The sequence below is a fragment of the Protobothrops mucrosquamatus genome, unplaced genomic scaffold (genome assembly GCF_001527695.2).
Source record: "Protobothrops mucrosquamatus isolate PMUCROS unplaced genomic scaffold, P.Mucros_1.0 scaffold1271, whole genome shotgun sequence".
NCBI lineage: Eukaryota > Metazoa > Chordata > Lepidosauria > Squamata > Viperidae > Protobothrops > Protobothrops mucrosquamatus.
In genome coordinates this window covers 959-18,527 of record NW_015387477.1, presented here as the reverse complement: position 1 = coordinate 18,527, position 17,569 = coordinate 959, and positions in this window count along the sequence as shown.

Here is a 17,569-nt window from a genome sequence, read left to right as displayed (position 1 = left end):
ATAGTTCACAACAAATGCTGTGTAGAAGCAAAATCTAAACCATCTACTATCCATATTAAAAAACCCACAGTATAATATTTTACTGCCCAACATGACATGTGCTTATAAATCTGATAAAATATTGGTAACCTGACAAATTCCACCCAACACTGGTAATTTTCAATACCCGAATATATTAAGTCAGGATTCCTGACAGGGAAGAAAGCGGAAGCAACACACAAACACACTTTTCCAGGAAGGATCCTATTGTGTCCAATTTAAATTGCAGCTCTATCTGCTTAAAGACTTCCAAGTAAACCAAAACACAAGACGTCCAATCCCAGGGCCGCCACATCTGCAATCTCCACGGTTTTCATTCTTCCCGCCACCTAAACTAGCCTTAAAAATACGCCTATAAAGCGGGGAAGATGGCGTGGCGCAGCCCAACTAAAGACCCAGAAAACCCCTCCGTTTAATCCCGCAGATCCTCGAACAAGCTGTAGCCTGTTTCAAGCATCCTCCCCAGGTCATCCTCGACCCCTTCGGTACCCCGCGCTGGGCACCGCCCGACTCCAGACTCAGGCGCAACCCCGGCGCTAGGCCCGACCTTTGTTCTCGGTTTACAGCCCCATCTGCAGTTGCCGGCTATTCAGCCCCAGAAACGGAGATGGGGCATAGTTTCAACTTTTCCGGAGCTAAGGAGAGCGGTGGAACCGAAATTGAAAGAACTATCCCCCTAAGAGACTAAATACACTTCTTTCTTTCCCAGGGAATAATAGGAACCATGGGCGAAAAATAGTATGTTCTCTATTCGTCGAGCAGCGCGAGGGCTCGGAGGCAGCATAAGACTCGGACTACCCTGGCACCGGACTTGATTGTGCCACAATCACGATCTTCCATAAAAAATCGGCCGCCTCTTTCTCCCCTCAGACACCGGTTGGGAGAAGACCGGTGCCGGCCGCCATTTTGTTACTCGGCGAACGTGCAGGACCGAGAACAAGATGGCGGTGGTTTTAGGTAGCCGCCATTTTGCATACCAGCAGCCGATTTTTCCTTAGCCGCCCTCGCTCGCCCCCTGCCTCAAATACTCCCCAAGCCCAAGTAGCACCAGCCCCATCGCCTTTCCCGCAATTATCATCTTAGCCAACGACGGTCAATTCCTCACCTTCCCTACAGCCTCGTCAGAGTCCCCAGGACCGGCGGCGAGGGCTGGGAAGAGACGAGAGAAGGGAGGGGGAGAGGGAGCCGGGGATCGGGGCTGGGAGAGGGAAGGGGGAGAGAACGAGCGGCAGGACGGATCTCTGAATCACCACAGAAGCCACCAAGCGCTTCTCTCCGTCACCTCCATAGAAATCGGACCAACTCTCCGCCGCTTCTAAGGCGCACTGAGACAGCCCCACTAACTTTATTACACAGCGTGCAGCTAAGCCCTCCTCGACAAACCGGCTTCCAATCGCCGGCTGGGACTTTGTCAGAATAGCCAATCACAACGAATAAAGGAGGTGGGTCCAGGGCAAAGGAGGGGGAGGAAGAGAGGTTGGTTGACGGGAAGCAGCGCCGCAGTGCAGCATCGGATTCACAAAGACTAGCACCTCCTTTCTCCTGCGTAGAAAATCGACTCGAGTGATAGATTGCGCAAATGGCGTACCGGGTTAATTGGGACAGGCTGTACGCCGCTTTTTTTCCCCCAGCGCCGTATTGCCTCCAGTGACAGAAGCTGAAAGGCAGTTCTGTTTGAATTTCTTTGGGTCGCTTTCAATAGCGTGTGCTTTTCGCAATGGCACACAGATGGCCCCCATATAGTTCCCGGCGAAACCATTTGGTGGGCTTTTGTCCTGATAAAAATGGTATGCTTAGAAGACGTGAGGTTAGAAAGCAGCAGAGGGCATTGTAGACGAAGCTCTAGTTTAGAAGAGGTACCCGAAAAAAATCACGACGCCGATTCCAAGAAGGGATGAACAGGGCTGGGCATTGTTAAGGAAGTGCCGTGATTGTGCTTCTTTCTGATATGAAAACTTACTGAACACGTTTCCTTTCCTCCCCTCCGTTCCTCGTCTGCTCCAAATCGATTTTTATCGGGCTGGAGAACGATGTTCTAATCTAGAAAAACGGCTCAAGGTTTTTTTTACCTCTCGGCTCTGACCGCAAGTGAACTGAATAATGCATGATCTTTTAAAATAATTTCAGCAAGACTCAGCACATCTATCTGGGCTCACAATCAAAGTGCTGAAAATCCTACAGGGCATAATGTTGCTTGCTACATATCCATCTTTTACATGATGTAAGCATTTGCCCCGAAAACACATCTCACAATGGTTTTTTGAACACATTTTGAACGCTTAAACCAAAGTATCTGGTTTACTATATCAAATGAGTACATAGTTCATGATTTCTTGACTGAAAAAGAATAATTTTACTTAAAAACTTATTTTTATCTTAAAGAACGGTGGTATGATAAATCCAGCTCATACCACTAATAGCAGTTTCACAATCATTCATTCCAAACCATACTTGTGCAATAGTTAATGACTTCCCACCTCACATGACTCAAATTTAACAAATAAATCTTAGTTATGAAATTAAATATGTGCTTGTCACAATCCAATATAAATTTTGGAAAACAATACATAATGTTATGCTGTATATTACTATGACCAGGCAAGATATGAAGATAACCTTTCATGGTTAATGCCTCCTGGCTAATAATCACATCTTACTATGTAGGATCTGAAGAAGAAAAAGGGGAACTAGTAAAGGAGATATAACTGAAAATACAGTAGTTAGCTAGCAGTAAAAATGTGGAAGGAGTCTCACTGTATATAGTTTACTTCTAGAGCAGGGGACACCAATCTCCGGGCTGCGGCCCACTACTCGGCCATGGCCTATTTGGAACCGGGCTATATGAGCGGTGGCCTGGTGCATACATGCATGCGTGTGCAGCTCAATTTGCACAAGTTGAATTGTGCGTGTGTGCACACGTGTTGGCCCACCACTCATGCAGTCCGGTTTCCCCCAAAGCTGGGCTGCCAAGCCAAGCCACAAAGTTTGGGGACCCCTGTTCTAAAGAATCTAAACATCCTTCATTGGATGTTTCCCTATTTCCATGCACTCAGTTGATACCACAAAACTATCATGGCCTTCCAATTCTATTTCTTTACAATAAAATATAGGTTATGTCTAAAATATCCTATCACTTAAGGAATATGGACATACTGAATACAATATTTCAAATTGTCTTATCTACTACCTTCATATTTCTTTAGAGAAAAGACCTTCCTCCCAGAGGCCGTACGCATTTTATACAATGATACTGTACACACATATAGAGAGGATACAGTTTATTATGTCATGACCTGAACCATCATCTAATTCTTTAGTCTGAATTTCAGGGTATGTACTAAACTGAGATACCGTTTTGTTAAATTGTGTATCACTAGAAATAGTTTTACATATGACTCAGCACTGATGAGTGAACACCCACACACTTTCCTTCACACAATCTAACTTTATTTGCTTGCTTTACCAGATTCAACCTCATTTCATATAAATATATAGTACATAAGTGAAACACTTATCTTAAAATAATTAAAAACTATAACCTAGCCACATTTTGACTCCAGCTAAGGCTTTAGATGTGACACAAATACTAACTTGTGGCATTGACTCTTTGGTCCAATTAAAAAATGGAGGATTTGAAGTGCTGACGACTATCAGTAGATTGATAAAGCTGTACTCAGACAATCAAAACTGCCAATGTTCATTAACAAGGTTCTCCAGAGTGGTCAATACTGACTCCCAAAGATCAGTGGAACTATCTAAGACAGTGGTTCTCAACCTTTTTAATGCCGCGACCCCCAACCGGTTGTAAGTTGAGGACTAAACCGGTCGTAAGTCGAGGACTAAATCGGTCATACGTCGAGGACTAAGCCGGTCGTAAGTCGAGGACTACCCAACCGGTCGTAAGTTGAGGACTTTCCCTGCCCGGGAGCACCGCGCATGCATAGTTCCGTCCCCTGCGCCGGCCGAGGTGTAGCTGGCAAGTGGCAGAGACGGAGCAGGCCGACCACCAGCTGGCCCAACTCAAGGGAGGTAAGGCACCCGCCGGAAAAGGGGAAAAAATGGCGGACAGCCTTGCTTGGCGACCCCCGTGAAATGGTCGATCGACCCCAAATGGGGTCGCGACCCATAGGTTGAGAACCGCTGATCTAAGAGGTCAGCGTTGTTGTTATTACTATTCATAGTATTATGAATAGTTAAAGTAACATTTATTAAATTATTTTCATATAACAAATTTTGGGAATCAGTGGGCAATCTAAAATTTCAAGAAGGGGTTGATGAGCTGAAGAGTTTGGGGACCCCTATTCTATTGTATGTATTTGAGTGGCATTCCAATTGTGAAATGTAAAATGATTTTTTTTTGTGGCATACTTACCAAAATGCTGATACTTGAATGAAGTAGTTTACGAGACACTGAGGGAACTGTTTTTCACTTCTCTGTTATTACAGGGAGCAGTTCCTATTCCCTATTGAGTAAAATACAAAAAGCAAAGTTTAAAATAAATATCTTTAAGTAAAACAATTCAGGTAATGGCAATAAATGTCTAGCACTATTGTTTTATTTTATCTTTGTCAAAAATGTGTGTCTGCTTCAACATATTTGCAAATCTACATTTTAAAGGCCAAGTTCCATGTTAATTTTATATAAGTGTTATCTGGAAACTAATATCTGTACAAGTTTAACTCTAAAACATTTTAAATTTCTGAATGGTGGTCACCATGTTACAGAAAGAACATTAAAGCTCCAAAACAGGAAGCAATAATGGTTTATCATTGCATACACTATATACAAATGTAAAATTGCGCTGTAATTATTACAAAATCTAAATACAGTTCTGTGAGACATTAAAAATATTCCAAACATTGTTAGAAAAAAGGAAAGGAACAGAAGCACAATAGGGCTGTCATATAGCCTCTCAGTTAGTAAATGGTATCAATATCAGGGGGTTTTGTATGGAACTCCTTCTTGAAACATACTGAATTCCAGCATGACTTCATGGTACTATTAATGCTATAATACCACATACTTATTTGGGAGTAAGTACCATTGACCTCAGGGAGGCTTCCTATTGAATAAATAACAAGCTCAGGCTTGCACTGAGCACTACATATGAGGCTTAAGATAATAAAGATAAGATTTTAAAAACCCATTTGTGAAAACGATAGTGTTGAGTGGTATTATGCAAGATAAGACCTCATGAGACAAATCTGTTCATCTATTCTATAAACCAACCACTATTGATCTTTGAACTAGAAATAGATATACTAGGTAAAGGTGAGCTGAGAGAAAACAAAGCAGCACAAGCAATATACAGCAGAAACGAGTCATTCTTTTGGTATGGCACCCCTAATATTATGCTAAGGTTTGCAAATAGAATTCTGAGTAAAATGATCACTGCACTGAAGCAGACCTGTAACATGGTGGGCTTGGTGGGCCTGCAGCTATATATTATTTTATAAATAACTACTGAAATTTTCTTCAAAAAATTAAGTACAGCTAGTCCTCATTTAGCAACTATTCACAGTGATGAAACTATTTAGCAACTATTGCAGTGATGAAAAAGTAACTTTGTAACCTATCCTCACATTTATGACTTTAGCAGGTTTGTAAAGCAAAGGAAAGCTGAAAGTTGTGATTTCACTTAGCAACTACTGTACTNACTGTACTTAAGAACCAAGTTGCTGGTTCCAATTGTGGTCACTAAACAAGGCCTATGTGGGTATGATCTCCTCCTCTCCTTCTTGTTTTTTTCTCTTTTCTTCTCTGGTGGCTCACCTAAACTTTTAGTTTACCACAAAGTCAGACCCAAGCCAATACTTGATGGAGTATTAGTAGCCCAAGATATTGTGGTAACCCAATGTATTGTATTACTGTTTCTTGCATAAGACTCATCTAAATTTGTTCTGAATAGGATAAAAGTGAATCAGAAAAGGAGAAGATAATCTACAAAGAGGCTAGTTTGAGACTAAGGATAGACAACTAGGAAGGGAGCTCATGTCTACACTTGATAAACTGTGTTTCTCTCTCTCTCTTTCTCTCTCTGTCTCTCTCTCTCTCTGGGTGTGTTTCTTTCTAAAGATCCAGTGAAAGACGGGGCATTGGGTTTCTTGAGATATTAGCCATGGAATTCAGTATTACGAAACATTGGCACTCTTCAGTGACTCCTCCAAAGGAAACTGAACTCAGATAAACCCTACAGTACATTTATGAAACTTTGCATAGTTTTGAGAAGAGAACAATAGGCTTGATCTTTGGTTGGTGTTCCCTTTATTGCAGGGGTCCCCAACCCTGAGTCTGCAGATCGGCACCGGTCCGTGGCATGCCAGAAACCGGCCTGCGCAAATGAACAAAGATCACATGTGGGATGCAGGCATCTCATGAAACTACGTTCCCCCCTCCAGTCTGCAGAAAAACGTCTCTCCATACTTTCTGCTTGGTCCATTGGTCATCACTTCCTGTAGGGTTGTATACCACTGTCCTCCAACTTCTAGACCATTGCTGATGTACCTTATGGTGCACACCACTGCTCACCAGCCTTGACACAATTGTTGTTTTCAGATTCAATCCATCATAAACCCTTCAGAATTGAAGGTCTCCCCAGTTTATGTTCTATTTCAGTAGCAGCCCCAACTCCAATTGACCAGGGTGCCTGGCAGATTCCCTCCTTTCCAGCAGCTGATTGCTGCCCTGGATAGCAACAAAGTCCTGGTCTGCTAGGTGGATATGCCATGTTGTCCGCTGGTTGGAAATTGCTGGATTTTTAAAGATAGCCTTGCAGTGGATCCAACTTGTTTTTCTACCTCTTGCCCGTAGTACTGCAATTTCCCTTCCTTTATTTCACTGAATCGCAAGTAGAAACATTGCAACTTTGTTTCTATGAAGCTAAATGATCAGCTTTACTTTGCTACAAAGTTTCCATGGACCAATAGAGCAAAGTAAAAACAGAGGAACTGTTCTGTTCCTTATAGCTTTTGATTATTGTAGCACTGGAGTCCCAGTAGTGCAGTGCAGAATATAAGTAGAAATATTAACCGTCTGCAGAGGTATTAAAGAAAATAATGTGGGAAGGGATGAGGTGAAGAGATACATCCATGTAAATCTGGGAAATCAAAAGTAAGGCATGGGGTGTGTGTGTGGGGGTGGGGGGTGGGGGTACAATCCCTAAATTAAAAGGACAGGATCTGCTAGACTGCTCCACAAAGGAGCCAGTCAGTGAGGTTCATCTTCTCTGTGTAGTGGGAGGTCAAGAAGAAAGAGGTCTTGCATTGGCCTTACTCCAGACTGAGCACCAGCCCAGTTTCACAGCCAGCCAGCCCACTGCAATCTAGACTGGAATTTCTAAAATTGGCTTACAGTAAGAAAAAGCAGAGAGCTTTATGGGAGACAAGAAGCTTAGGCTACCATGCAGATTGCAGTCCTAAGGTGAAGTTTGAGGCTCCCTCTGAGGGAGATGGATGGTTTAGAAATAAGAAATATAAACAAAGATATACATAAATACAAACTTTAATTAAATGCTACACTTTTACAATCTAATTAGCATATTTATTGATCAATTTGGAAAAAGTACCCGGTTTGCTTGGACTTTACCCCAAATATGCTGAGGAACAATCCACTTGAAAGAATGGGAAGTACGTACCCAGTGTCAGTGTAAACTTTATCTATTTTATATACAAGACAGAAAGCAACATGAGTAATAAAGTATATGCAAGATCCAACACGTCAGGCCCAAATAGTTACATTAACCTAATGGAATGACTCAGCAGGTTATTTAAAACCATTTATATATTTGTCTTTTCAAATGTACCATTTACGAACATTTTTAAAGATTTGAGAAGCAGACCATTACCTCTTATCTTAATAGAATTTAGATACTTCTCAACTATTCTGTAAGCATACACCCATCCCCTTCGGACAATAAGAAAATAGGTAAGCAAAGAGGTCTGGAGAGAGGAAAACCCATATAATGTGATGGTAAATGGAAATGACCTTGGTAGAGAGAAGAAAAAGCAGCAGACTAAGCAGCAGTCAGATAAGAGGCAGCTGAGCCTGCAGAAGGACTGGGGACATGGCAAATATTTCAGAAGTGATCCTTCCCAATTTTTTGGCTGTAAAGTAAAGAAACTTACTTTCAGACTTGCAAGAGTCTGTTAATATAAATTTATAATGAATCTAGTGCTCCTGAGCACGATTGTCTGGACTACTTCATAAGGCTGACATATTCCCAGATTGCACTTAGCTGTTTTTTTGTTTATTAAACAGAAATCACCTTGGCTTTCTAGAAACCTTATAGGAGATAAAAGAGAAGTCAACATTTGGTACATTCATTTTAAAAGAGAGACTTATTCCTGCTTTTCAGTATTTTTAGCCAGTGATTAAATACTTAGAGGGAGAATTAATATATTTACCAGTAAGATAATCCTTTTTTAATTTTTTTTCTAGAAATCAAGACTTTTTTTTTCATCTTCCCTATTGAGAAATGAGTTCTGTCTCACAATAGCAATATAGAAATCCAGGATTTTAGTGTATTGGATAAAAATAAAGTTTTAAAGGGTTATGAATGGAATCTTTATTTCTAAAACATATTTTTAAATATCAAGCATGCAGATAGCGTCTTTCATTATTAAACTCTATTAGTTACGAAAACTTTTATAAAGCAATGTACAGTGGTGTTGTTATGCAAGTTTTGTAGGCGAGGGGTAAGGGAAGAGAAAGTAAAATGATTTATGGAAACCCTGCAAAGAAATCCAGTGGTTCTCCAATCTTCAGAGAAATGTAATGGGGCAGAAGTAAAGTTGAATTCCTTAAGTGGAATTTATTCTGGCCATATGTGATTCTCAGTCCCTTTTCAAACAATGAAAAATGATGTTCCACTTTCTTTGTTATTACTGAAATTATTTTAAACATATATGTGACAAGTAAACCTTCTGGACTTTCAATTTTGGACCCTCAATCTCCAGATACACTGCTATTCTCTACATAGTATATAACAGTGGTGGCGAACCTATGGCACGGGTGCCAGAGGCGGCACTCAGAGCCCTCTCTGTGGGCACGCGCGTCGTCGCCCTAGTCCTAGGCCTTCAGCTGGGTTTTATAAAACCTTTTTGCTTTAGGCCTCCGCCGCCGTGTACAAAAAAAAAAGGTTCAATCAATCAGTCAATTTCAACTTCTCGCGGGAAAAAAAAAGATATTGCAAAGTTGGAATTGATTGATTGAACTTTTTAGTCCCACCCAGTCTGCTGACCACCGCAGCCATGCCCACCCAATGGGCCACACCCACCTGACACCCGACGATGCATAAGTGGGTTTTGGGTTGCAGTTTGGGCATTCGGTCTCTAAAAGGTTCTCCATCACTGGTATATAACAATGATTCTCTTAGATTCCTCAGGAAGGGGTGAAAAACCTTCTGTCTGCAGTTCCAGTAGTGACTGACAATTATCAAGATATTAACCCATAGTCAACTGGTCCATAGTTTAATAAATTGACACAGGTTTGGAGATCCAGTGAACTCTGAATCAGTTACACTGGTCGGATTCATGCAAAAAAAAAAAAAAGGTTAAAATGTAGTAGTCTATTTTATGACTAAGTGTGATGTAAGAATAAGATCACTGTAGGCTATTCTGAACTACATGGACAAAAAGTAAAACTCCTTATACAGTATCTTATGTTCTCATTCAAGATCATAGGTCACTTTCTCCCTTGCCCCACCAGTCACATGCAGTTGACAATGTGATGACAAGGTTATTGTTATCAAGCCATTATCAAATTATTTCACTGTTTCTAAAATGAAATGTGACAGTAAACAACTAAACAAAATGCACAAAAATGGGTAATTATGTTATAGCAGCACACTGTATGCATGCTATGCAAAATATTATAACATCATTACACACACCCCAAAAAAATCTGAATAAATTTCTAGCTAGAATTATGATTTATATGGTGCCATGGAAGGAACCTTGATGTTTTAATTTAATAGTCTGGTATATGTATCAACCAAAAATCTAGCAGATTATGCTACTCTTAATTAATAAATAATTAATCATTATTTGTATGTCAGAAATACATTTTTCTGCTAAATTTCTTTCTATCTTGTAACTGGTGACAGACGCAAGAACAAACTTTGCAGCGTTAATCATTTCTTTTTGCTCTTAACAGTCAGAACTTTCTTTGGAATACTATTTCCACTTGCCTAAATCTTCTGTGGTGCTCTCTGCTACACTTTTGTGATTTAAATTAACTCTATTGAATGATCTTTTAGAAACTGCCATTTCCAAACATTTAAAAGCTATAGTAAATCATTTTCATTTAAATAGCCAATTCCCAAGGCACTGAATGTATGGTTCCAAAACTATAGGTTTCTCTTAATTTAATTTGAACTTTTTTCAAACTTGTCTATTCAGTGTCTCTTTATCGGAATCATTATATCTGATTGTTTTATAAACAATAACGGATCATCAACACAGCAATTTTAGTATCTTGCTAACCAAGTTTAGCCCTCTTCATATTAAGATTTATCATATAGCACATCCCAGTGATTCAAACACCAAATTAAGTTAGTATTATGGGACAATCCTTCTGTATACATATTTCTATTTTACTATTTTCTTTCAATTATCTGCCCAACCAATTCAATTGGTCAGGGCTGGCAAAGTATGCATTATTTCTATTAAATAACAGCATCTATTGGGACCCTGAAAGTGCACTTTCTCTGTTGCCCTCTGCAATGAGGTTCCCCTAAGATCCATTTGAGATCAGGGTAACTCACATCCTGCTGATCTTTCAGAAGGCCTTAAAGATCAGGATCTTCACCCAGGCCTTTGGTGAGCGTGTTTAAAAGTCTTCTAGGTAGTATGGATTTCCTTCTTGTTTTGCCTAATCTTTTTAATCAAAAAAGCAACTCAAATCAGTGGACCTTTTCTTTTTCTTTTTTTCTTTTTAAAATATTTTATTAAATGGTTTAATTACAATAGTAAAAGATAATACAGACGAAAAAAGAAAAGAAAGAAAAAGATGCAAAAAAGAAAGAAAAAAGAGAAAAAACCCCTTTAAAACTTCCCACTCTCATCACAAGTATAAACAATTTCATCTCCTCTTAGTTAATAAATATAAAGCTCGTCATCTCATAACTCATTTCTTAATTATAGGAAAATCCAATAATTAATGTCTTCTCCAATCTAGGTATCAGCAAAAAGTCCAAAAGAGCCCTAAAATAATAATATCAATTAACAAATATAAAATTCAAAATTCCACATTTCAACTCTTAGCTGTAAGCAAATCCACATTTAGAAGGCATAAAGTGGTCCCAGTATCTTAGTGTGAACAAAAGACTAAAATTTAACAAGATAAGAGACAATTTCTCCTTTAAAGAGAACAAGCTCCCAAGTACCCTTTACTTTAAATGAAAAGACAATCAGATACAAAATAAATTTAATGCTATCAGATTAGTATAAAAAAAAACTATAAAGGAGAGGGCTTAAACACCTTTTAAATGTAAGCAAATCTTACACAATATTTTTCCATTCCAGGTGTCAGCAAGTCCAAAATGAACCATTCCAAATAACATGTCCCATTCAAATAAACATTCCATATCTCAACTCTTAGCTCTAAGGAAAGCCACATTTTGAAGGCATCAAGTAATCCCAGTATCATAGTATGTACAAAAGCCTGAAATTTTACATGACAAAGACGGATAATTTCTCCATTAAAAACAACAAGCTCACAAAAATTCTTTATTTTAAGTGAAAGGACAATTTAAATATCCTTTAATATATCAGGTCAATTCAAGTAGTGTCAGATTAGAATACGTAAAGTAATTGTAGGGGAAAGGCTTACGTCATTTGTAAGCAAATCCAATACACAACATTTTTCAGGTCCAGATATCAGCAAATTAAAAAAACCCTCCAACAATTTCCATCCAAAATAACAACATCCCATTTTAACGCTGATCAAATAAACCAACTTTGGGTTCTTTTTATGTAAAACAATCTGGCTCTTTAATCCATTCAGTGATTGTTGATCCTTGTTTTGAATTTCTTCAAAACTTTAAGCATTCTTTTTGGAACTCCAGCAAAAAGAAATTATTCCCTATTGCTCTCTGGGATTGCCTTTTTTATTTTCTTTTTAATTTTTAAAGCCTCATCCATTTTTTAAAATTTCTAACAAATTCTTTTTCAAATTCTTGTTCATATTGTACTCAGATAGATTTTTTGCATATCTTTTTCTGTAGCATTCTCTGGGAACAAATTGTTCTCAAGAAGAAATGACACAGCTGACGTTATTCATTCAAAATCCCAAAGAAATTCCCCCCATATGTCTTTGAATGCTATTACTAGTTGCTTGCCTTATTGTGTCTCCAATGTCAAAAATGGTTTTTTCTTTCATATGAAAATGCATTTATTTTTTAAAATTAATTCCAGAGTCTTAATGTTAAAAATTAAAAATTACAATGTTTTCTGAGCACGTCATCCGTTCAAAACTTTTTATGTGTTTTGTTGTCAATTAAAAAATCAAAATCCCTCCTTCCCTTGTGATGTTTTGAAGTGGATCTCTGAAAACATCAAATGAATCTTTAAATACCTATAACTGTCATGATAGGCTAAGATTTGAAGTCAGAGGAAGGAACCAATGATAAGCAGCCAGTTCCAGAGGCAGCTCCAGAAGGGCTGACAGATGATGAGCAACCAGCTCCAGTACTACCAGACACACTGTCATCTGAGCGGCAAAGGAAGTGGAGCAAACCAGCAACCAGCAACCAGCAGGCACAGCTACAATAGCTCTCTGAAGATGAGGGTGTGGAATTACTGCCTCCCCCAACGCAAGAGCTCAGTAGACTGCAAACAGAGTAGAACATAGGAGCTTTGCAAGACTGCTTGCATGGAAGAAGTCCCACTTCACTAAATGAGCTACACCAGGTTGCCTTCTATTAAAATGGAGTAGTAAGCAAAAGCTGTCTGTTGATGACATCTGCCTGTTAACTCCCATTCTGTGGTGCCTTGACTCATGAACCTCACCACCTGACTTTGAACCTGGACCAGCTGACAAATCTGCTATAAGCTCTGACCCTCAGACTCAACTTGACTACTCTGCTGCATGCTGCTTTGATTTGGTACTCTTGTAAGCTAAACTTGCTGAATTTTGGGGGGAAAAACTTGTCTCTAGGCTACAAGTGTTTCTGTGTTTGCGAGCCTCATTTAATAAAGAGAACAAAATACCCTTCGTGTGTTTGTATGTGCTTGGCCCAGGACAGGACAAATATAGTAGAACACTATATTAACTGAAGCCTGTGATGGTGGGGACAGGCAATAGTTCCTGCCAGTGGAAAACCTCACCCACCCACAAATGTTGCAGAGCCTTAATGTGGTAAATTAAAATATTTTTTGTGGGGAAGGGGATATATTGCAGCAGAGTCATATATGAATTGGCTCAGCTGTTAAATATAAATGCAGTGTGAGAACACAGATGCCTGGAACAGAGTCTGTAGTAGCACAAAGACTTCTGGAGGAAGTACTGAAAGTAATATAATTTATGCCTCTTCTTTCAGAAATTTTATTAAACCCTTATGCCAGATTAACAGATTATTTTATGTCACATATGTTACTGTGTTTATTTTTGCTGTTATAGTTGTAGAGATAATTTTAATGCTGGTAAAACATGAATATAGTGTCTTGTGAGTATACACACACACATACATACACATAGATACATACATATAGAGGGTTGTGAAATATTTGACTTGTTTAAAAGGAAACATTTATGGTGAAAAAGAATACATAATTATTTTTTCTCTTTAATTTTCACTGTTGAAAGTCTGACATCCTGAAGATGTATGTTTGATGGACATGAAAATGTACAATTGATTATATCTTATGCATATTTGATGATGTACATTTGAAGATATTTGAATGGAAAGTATATTGGATGTCATGGAGTGTAGTAGGGAAGTGAATTCCAGAGGAGTAAGAGGCAACTTAGCCCAGATATTAACTGTGTGAGAAAGAGGGTGAAGACAGTCCCTCCATAATAGTTCACAGAGTGTATTATAGATGCAGATAGTAGAAGGTGTAGTCTGGCAAGAACTATGGGTATGAAACAGGAAATAACTCAACTTGGAAAAATCACATGTTTTCTTGGTTTGGGGCCTGACCCTGAAGAAGTATATTTGATGATGTATATTTGAAGATGTATATCTGAAGGTGTATATTTGATTGCTAAATATACTAACAAATCAGAGGAATAGCCATGGGATCATTACACTTACGAGTCATAGCAGAGACAGTAATGCAGCATCTAGAAACCAATGCATTCCCCATGCGTACAATCAAAAGTATGGATCATGTATGTAGATGACACTTCTGTCATTATAAAAGATACATGAAACAATGAACATCTTCAAGGGAATAAAATTCACAAGGGAGGAAGAAATACACTGCTCTTCCTGGATGTCATAATCAGCAGAGGAAATGACAGCAAATTAGTCTATCAAAAAACCATTACACTAACCAAGTGCTCCAGTATGAAAGTAACACCCAACTCGTATAAGAGGAATTGTATAAGAATGTTATTCAGGTTAGCACAAGCACACTGCAGCAACCCAGTAGGTCAGTAAAAGGAAACAGACTGCCTATACGACACCCTCCAACAAACTGGATACCCATAAACATGTATCAAAAAGTGCCTGATCATTCAATCCACTGCATAAGCTAGAACACTAGGGTATTTTACAGCACAACTAAGACAATGTATGCAAAAAATAACACTGCCAAACATCAGAACTATTTCAGAAACAACCAGCAGACTATTACAACCACACGGCATCATCATAGCACGCAAACCAACTACGGCCCTCCATAATACCTTAAGGAAAACAAAAGACCCAGTGGCCCAAAAAGAAAAAAAATAGGACTCATCTATAGCCACTATTGGGATTGATAAAGCAAACATGAAAATATTGTTTAGGTATGCCATTTGGTCTGCAAAATTCAGGCAATCTGCACTCTTGAATCTCACTCTTTGGTTTTCAGCATTCTGACACTTGGGTTTGACAAATCTGACAAATATCCAGTGTTTTGTTCAAAGAAAGCCTACATTCACAAAAAAGGCTACTTTCCTATGCTGCACTTATTAATCATATATGATTATATTACTATATAATAGTACTAAATAACTTATCTGAATTATAGAATATTACTAGTTTCTGCATAGGGAACTATTAGTGCACAATTCTATTAATTATGGGTATAGCCATAACATTTGCAAATTTTTGGAGTTGCAGACTTAAACATTAGAGAAAATATTACTGGGCTGGGATTGTAAAACTGGTAACAAAATATATTTGAAGCACCCAGAATTTATGAAAAAGATTATCATTTCTGAAGATAAGTAGATAAGATAAGAGATGGATATTCCTCATGTTTCTTAACACACTGGTCAAAATAATGATAACATTAAGGTATAAAATTTCACACAGGCATAGAGAAGACAGCAAAATGTTGGTTTGTTTGCTTTTCTTAACAGCCAGATAATCTCTGCAATGTGACAATAGGTTTGCCTCATTGCAATTAGTATTATTTGGTTTTGTGGATTGTTGAGAATGAATAAAATAGCAAAAAAGGTGTAGTAATAGAAAATGGAAATAACACTTGACAAGTAGTACTATCACCATCAACAATAGATGTCCTGAAGTGGCAGGAAAAACACTCAAATCTAGGGCTTCTTAAACTGTATATGCATCACAGGATGGATGGGTCAAAATCTGGAGAAATTGTACTGTTAGTCACAAGTATTTGGGTTACAATTTCAAAGTCATCAAAAGGCTTAAAAATCTGTTCAATTAATGCTTTGAATTCACACAGTGAATGGATTATATATATTGGCTACATTCAGATAGAGTCCTAAACTAGGATGGTTTAAACAGTGGTGACGAACCTATGGCATGGGTGCCAGAGGCGGCACTCAGAGCCCTCTCTGTGGGCACACGCTCTGTCGCCCCACTCCTTCAGCTGGGTTTTATAAAACCTTTTCACTTTAGGCCTCCGCTGCCGTGTGCAAAAAAAAAAAAAAAGGTTCAGTCAATTTCAACTTCTTGCGGAAAAAAAAAAGATTTTGCAAAGTTGGAATTGATTGATTGAACTTTTTACTCCCACCCAGTCTGCCATTACCACTGCAGCCATGCCCACCCAATTGGCCATGCCCACCCAATTGGCCACACCCAGCCAATGGGCCACATCCACCGGCACTCCACGATGCGTAAGTGGGTTTTGGGTTGCAGTTTGGGCACTCAGTCTCTAAAAGGTTCACCATCACTGGTTTAAACTATATATTTTTTTAATAAATCATAGGCATCTCACAGAAAATGTATCACCCTAAGCAGTAAATAACCTATACTTTTATTTTGTATGAACCAGACCATTAGTACTGAACATACTGAAAAATATCTATGCATATGTTTCCTGGGTGTGATCTGCTACTAATCTGGATCCTACGTAACATAGACAAATATTCAAATGTATGTATTGGAGAAACAGAAAATTTTACATATGTATATATTCAAACTGAATGCTAGTTAAAGAGGTAGTCTATAAAGAATCAACATAATGTGAAACTGTAGAGCAGGGGTGTCAAACTGCTGGCCCGTGGGCCGGATGCATCATAGCGAAACCGCGCCCATCCCATTGCCGGGAATGGCAAAAAAAATCATGATAAGCGATATGTCACGTACATTGCGAGTTTGACACCCCTGCTGTAGAGGCTATACAGCAGATATGAATGGTGGTTACTTGATACAAAACACCTATATATTATGGTTTGAGGACTAGGCTTTGATTATTTTCTATTCCTAATATGACAATAATAGAAGGACTACAATCAAAGAAGATACAAACTGAAAACTTAACAATTCAGTGATGATTCTTTTTGAGGAACTGTGCTTAAATCCTGTTCAAAATAACCAATTTTCTATGCAAAAGGATTGTATTTTTGTTTCTTAGCAGCAGTGGCTTCCTAGGCTGAATATACTTCCCTGTTTTTGATATATTTGAAACTCCCCTGCATGTTACTGTGATTCTTTCTCCTCAGAAAATGTAGCCTGCTTGTTTGACTACTTCCCACTGTCTGTTCACTTTGAAATAACAGGTTTAACAAGGCTGTTTATACATCCTTTGAGCTTTACTTTACAAGCATTAATTAATTCCCTGCAGTTTTTTTTTTGCAGGCTTATCAACTCTCAGACTGGCTTCTTGTATCTTTCCACTTCCTCGTCTCTCTCTCTCTCTATTACCAGAAATTGAGAGTTAAAAATACGCATTGGGAATTAAATATTTCTGAAAGAAATGAACTGGAGGAAAAAAGCAAGTGATTTTGTTCATAATAAGAGTGTTTTTTCCCTGATAATTTGAATCTTCTTACTGAGTTTCTGACTGAAAATAATTTTCTTATACTTGTTTAAAAATTGAACTCTATTAAACTCCTTAAGGAATGACGAATACTTCTATAAAAGAAGCCTCATCCAGACTGCTGCTGGAGACATAAAACTTA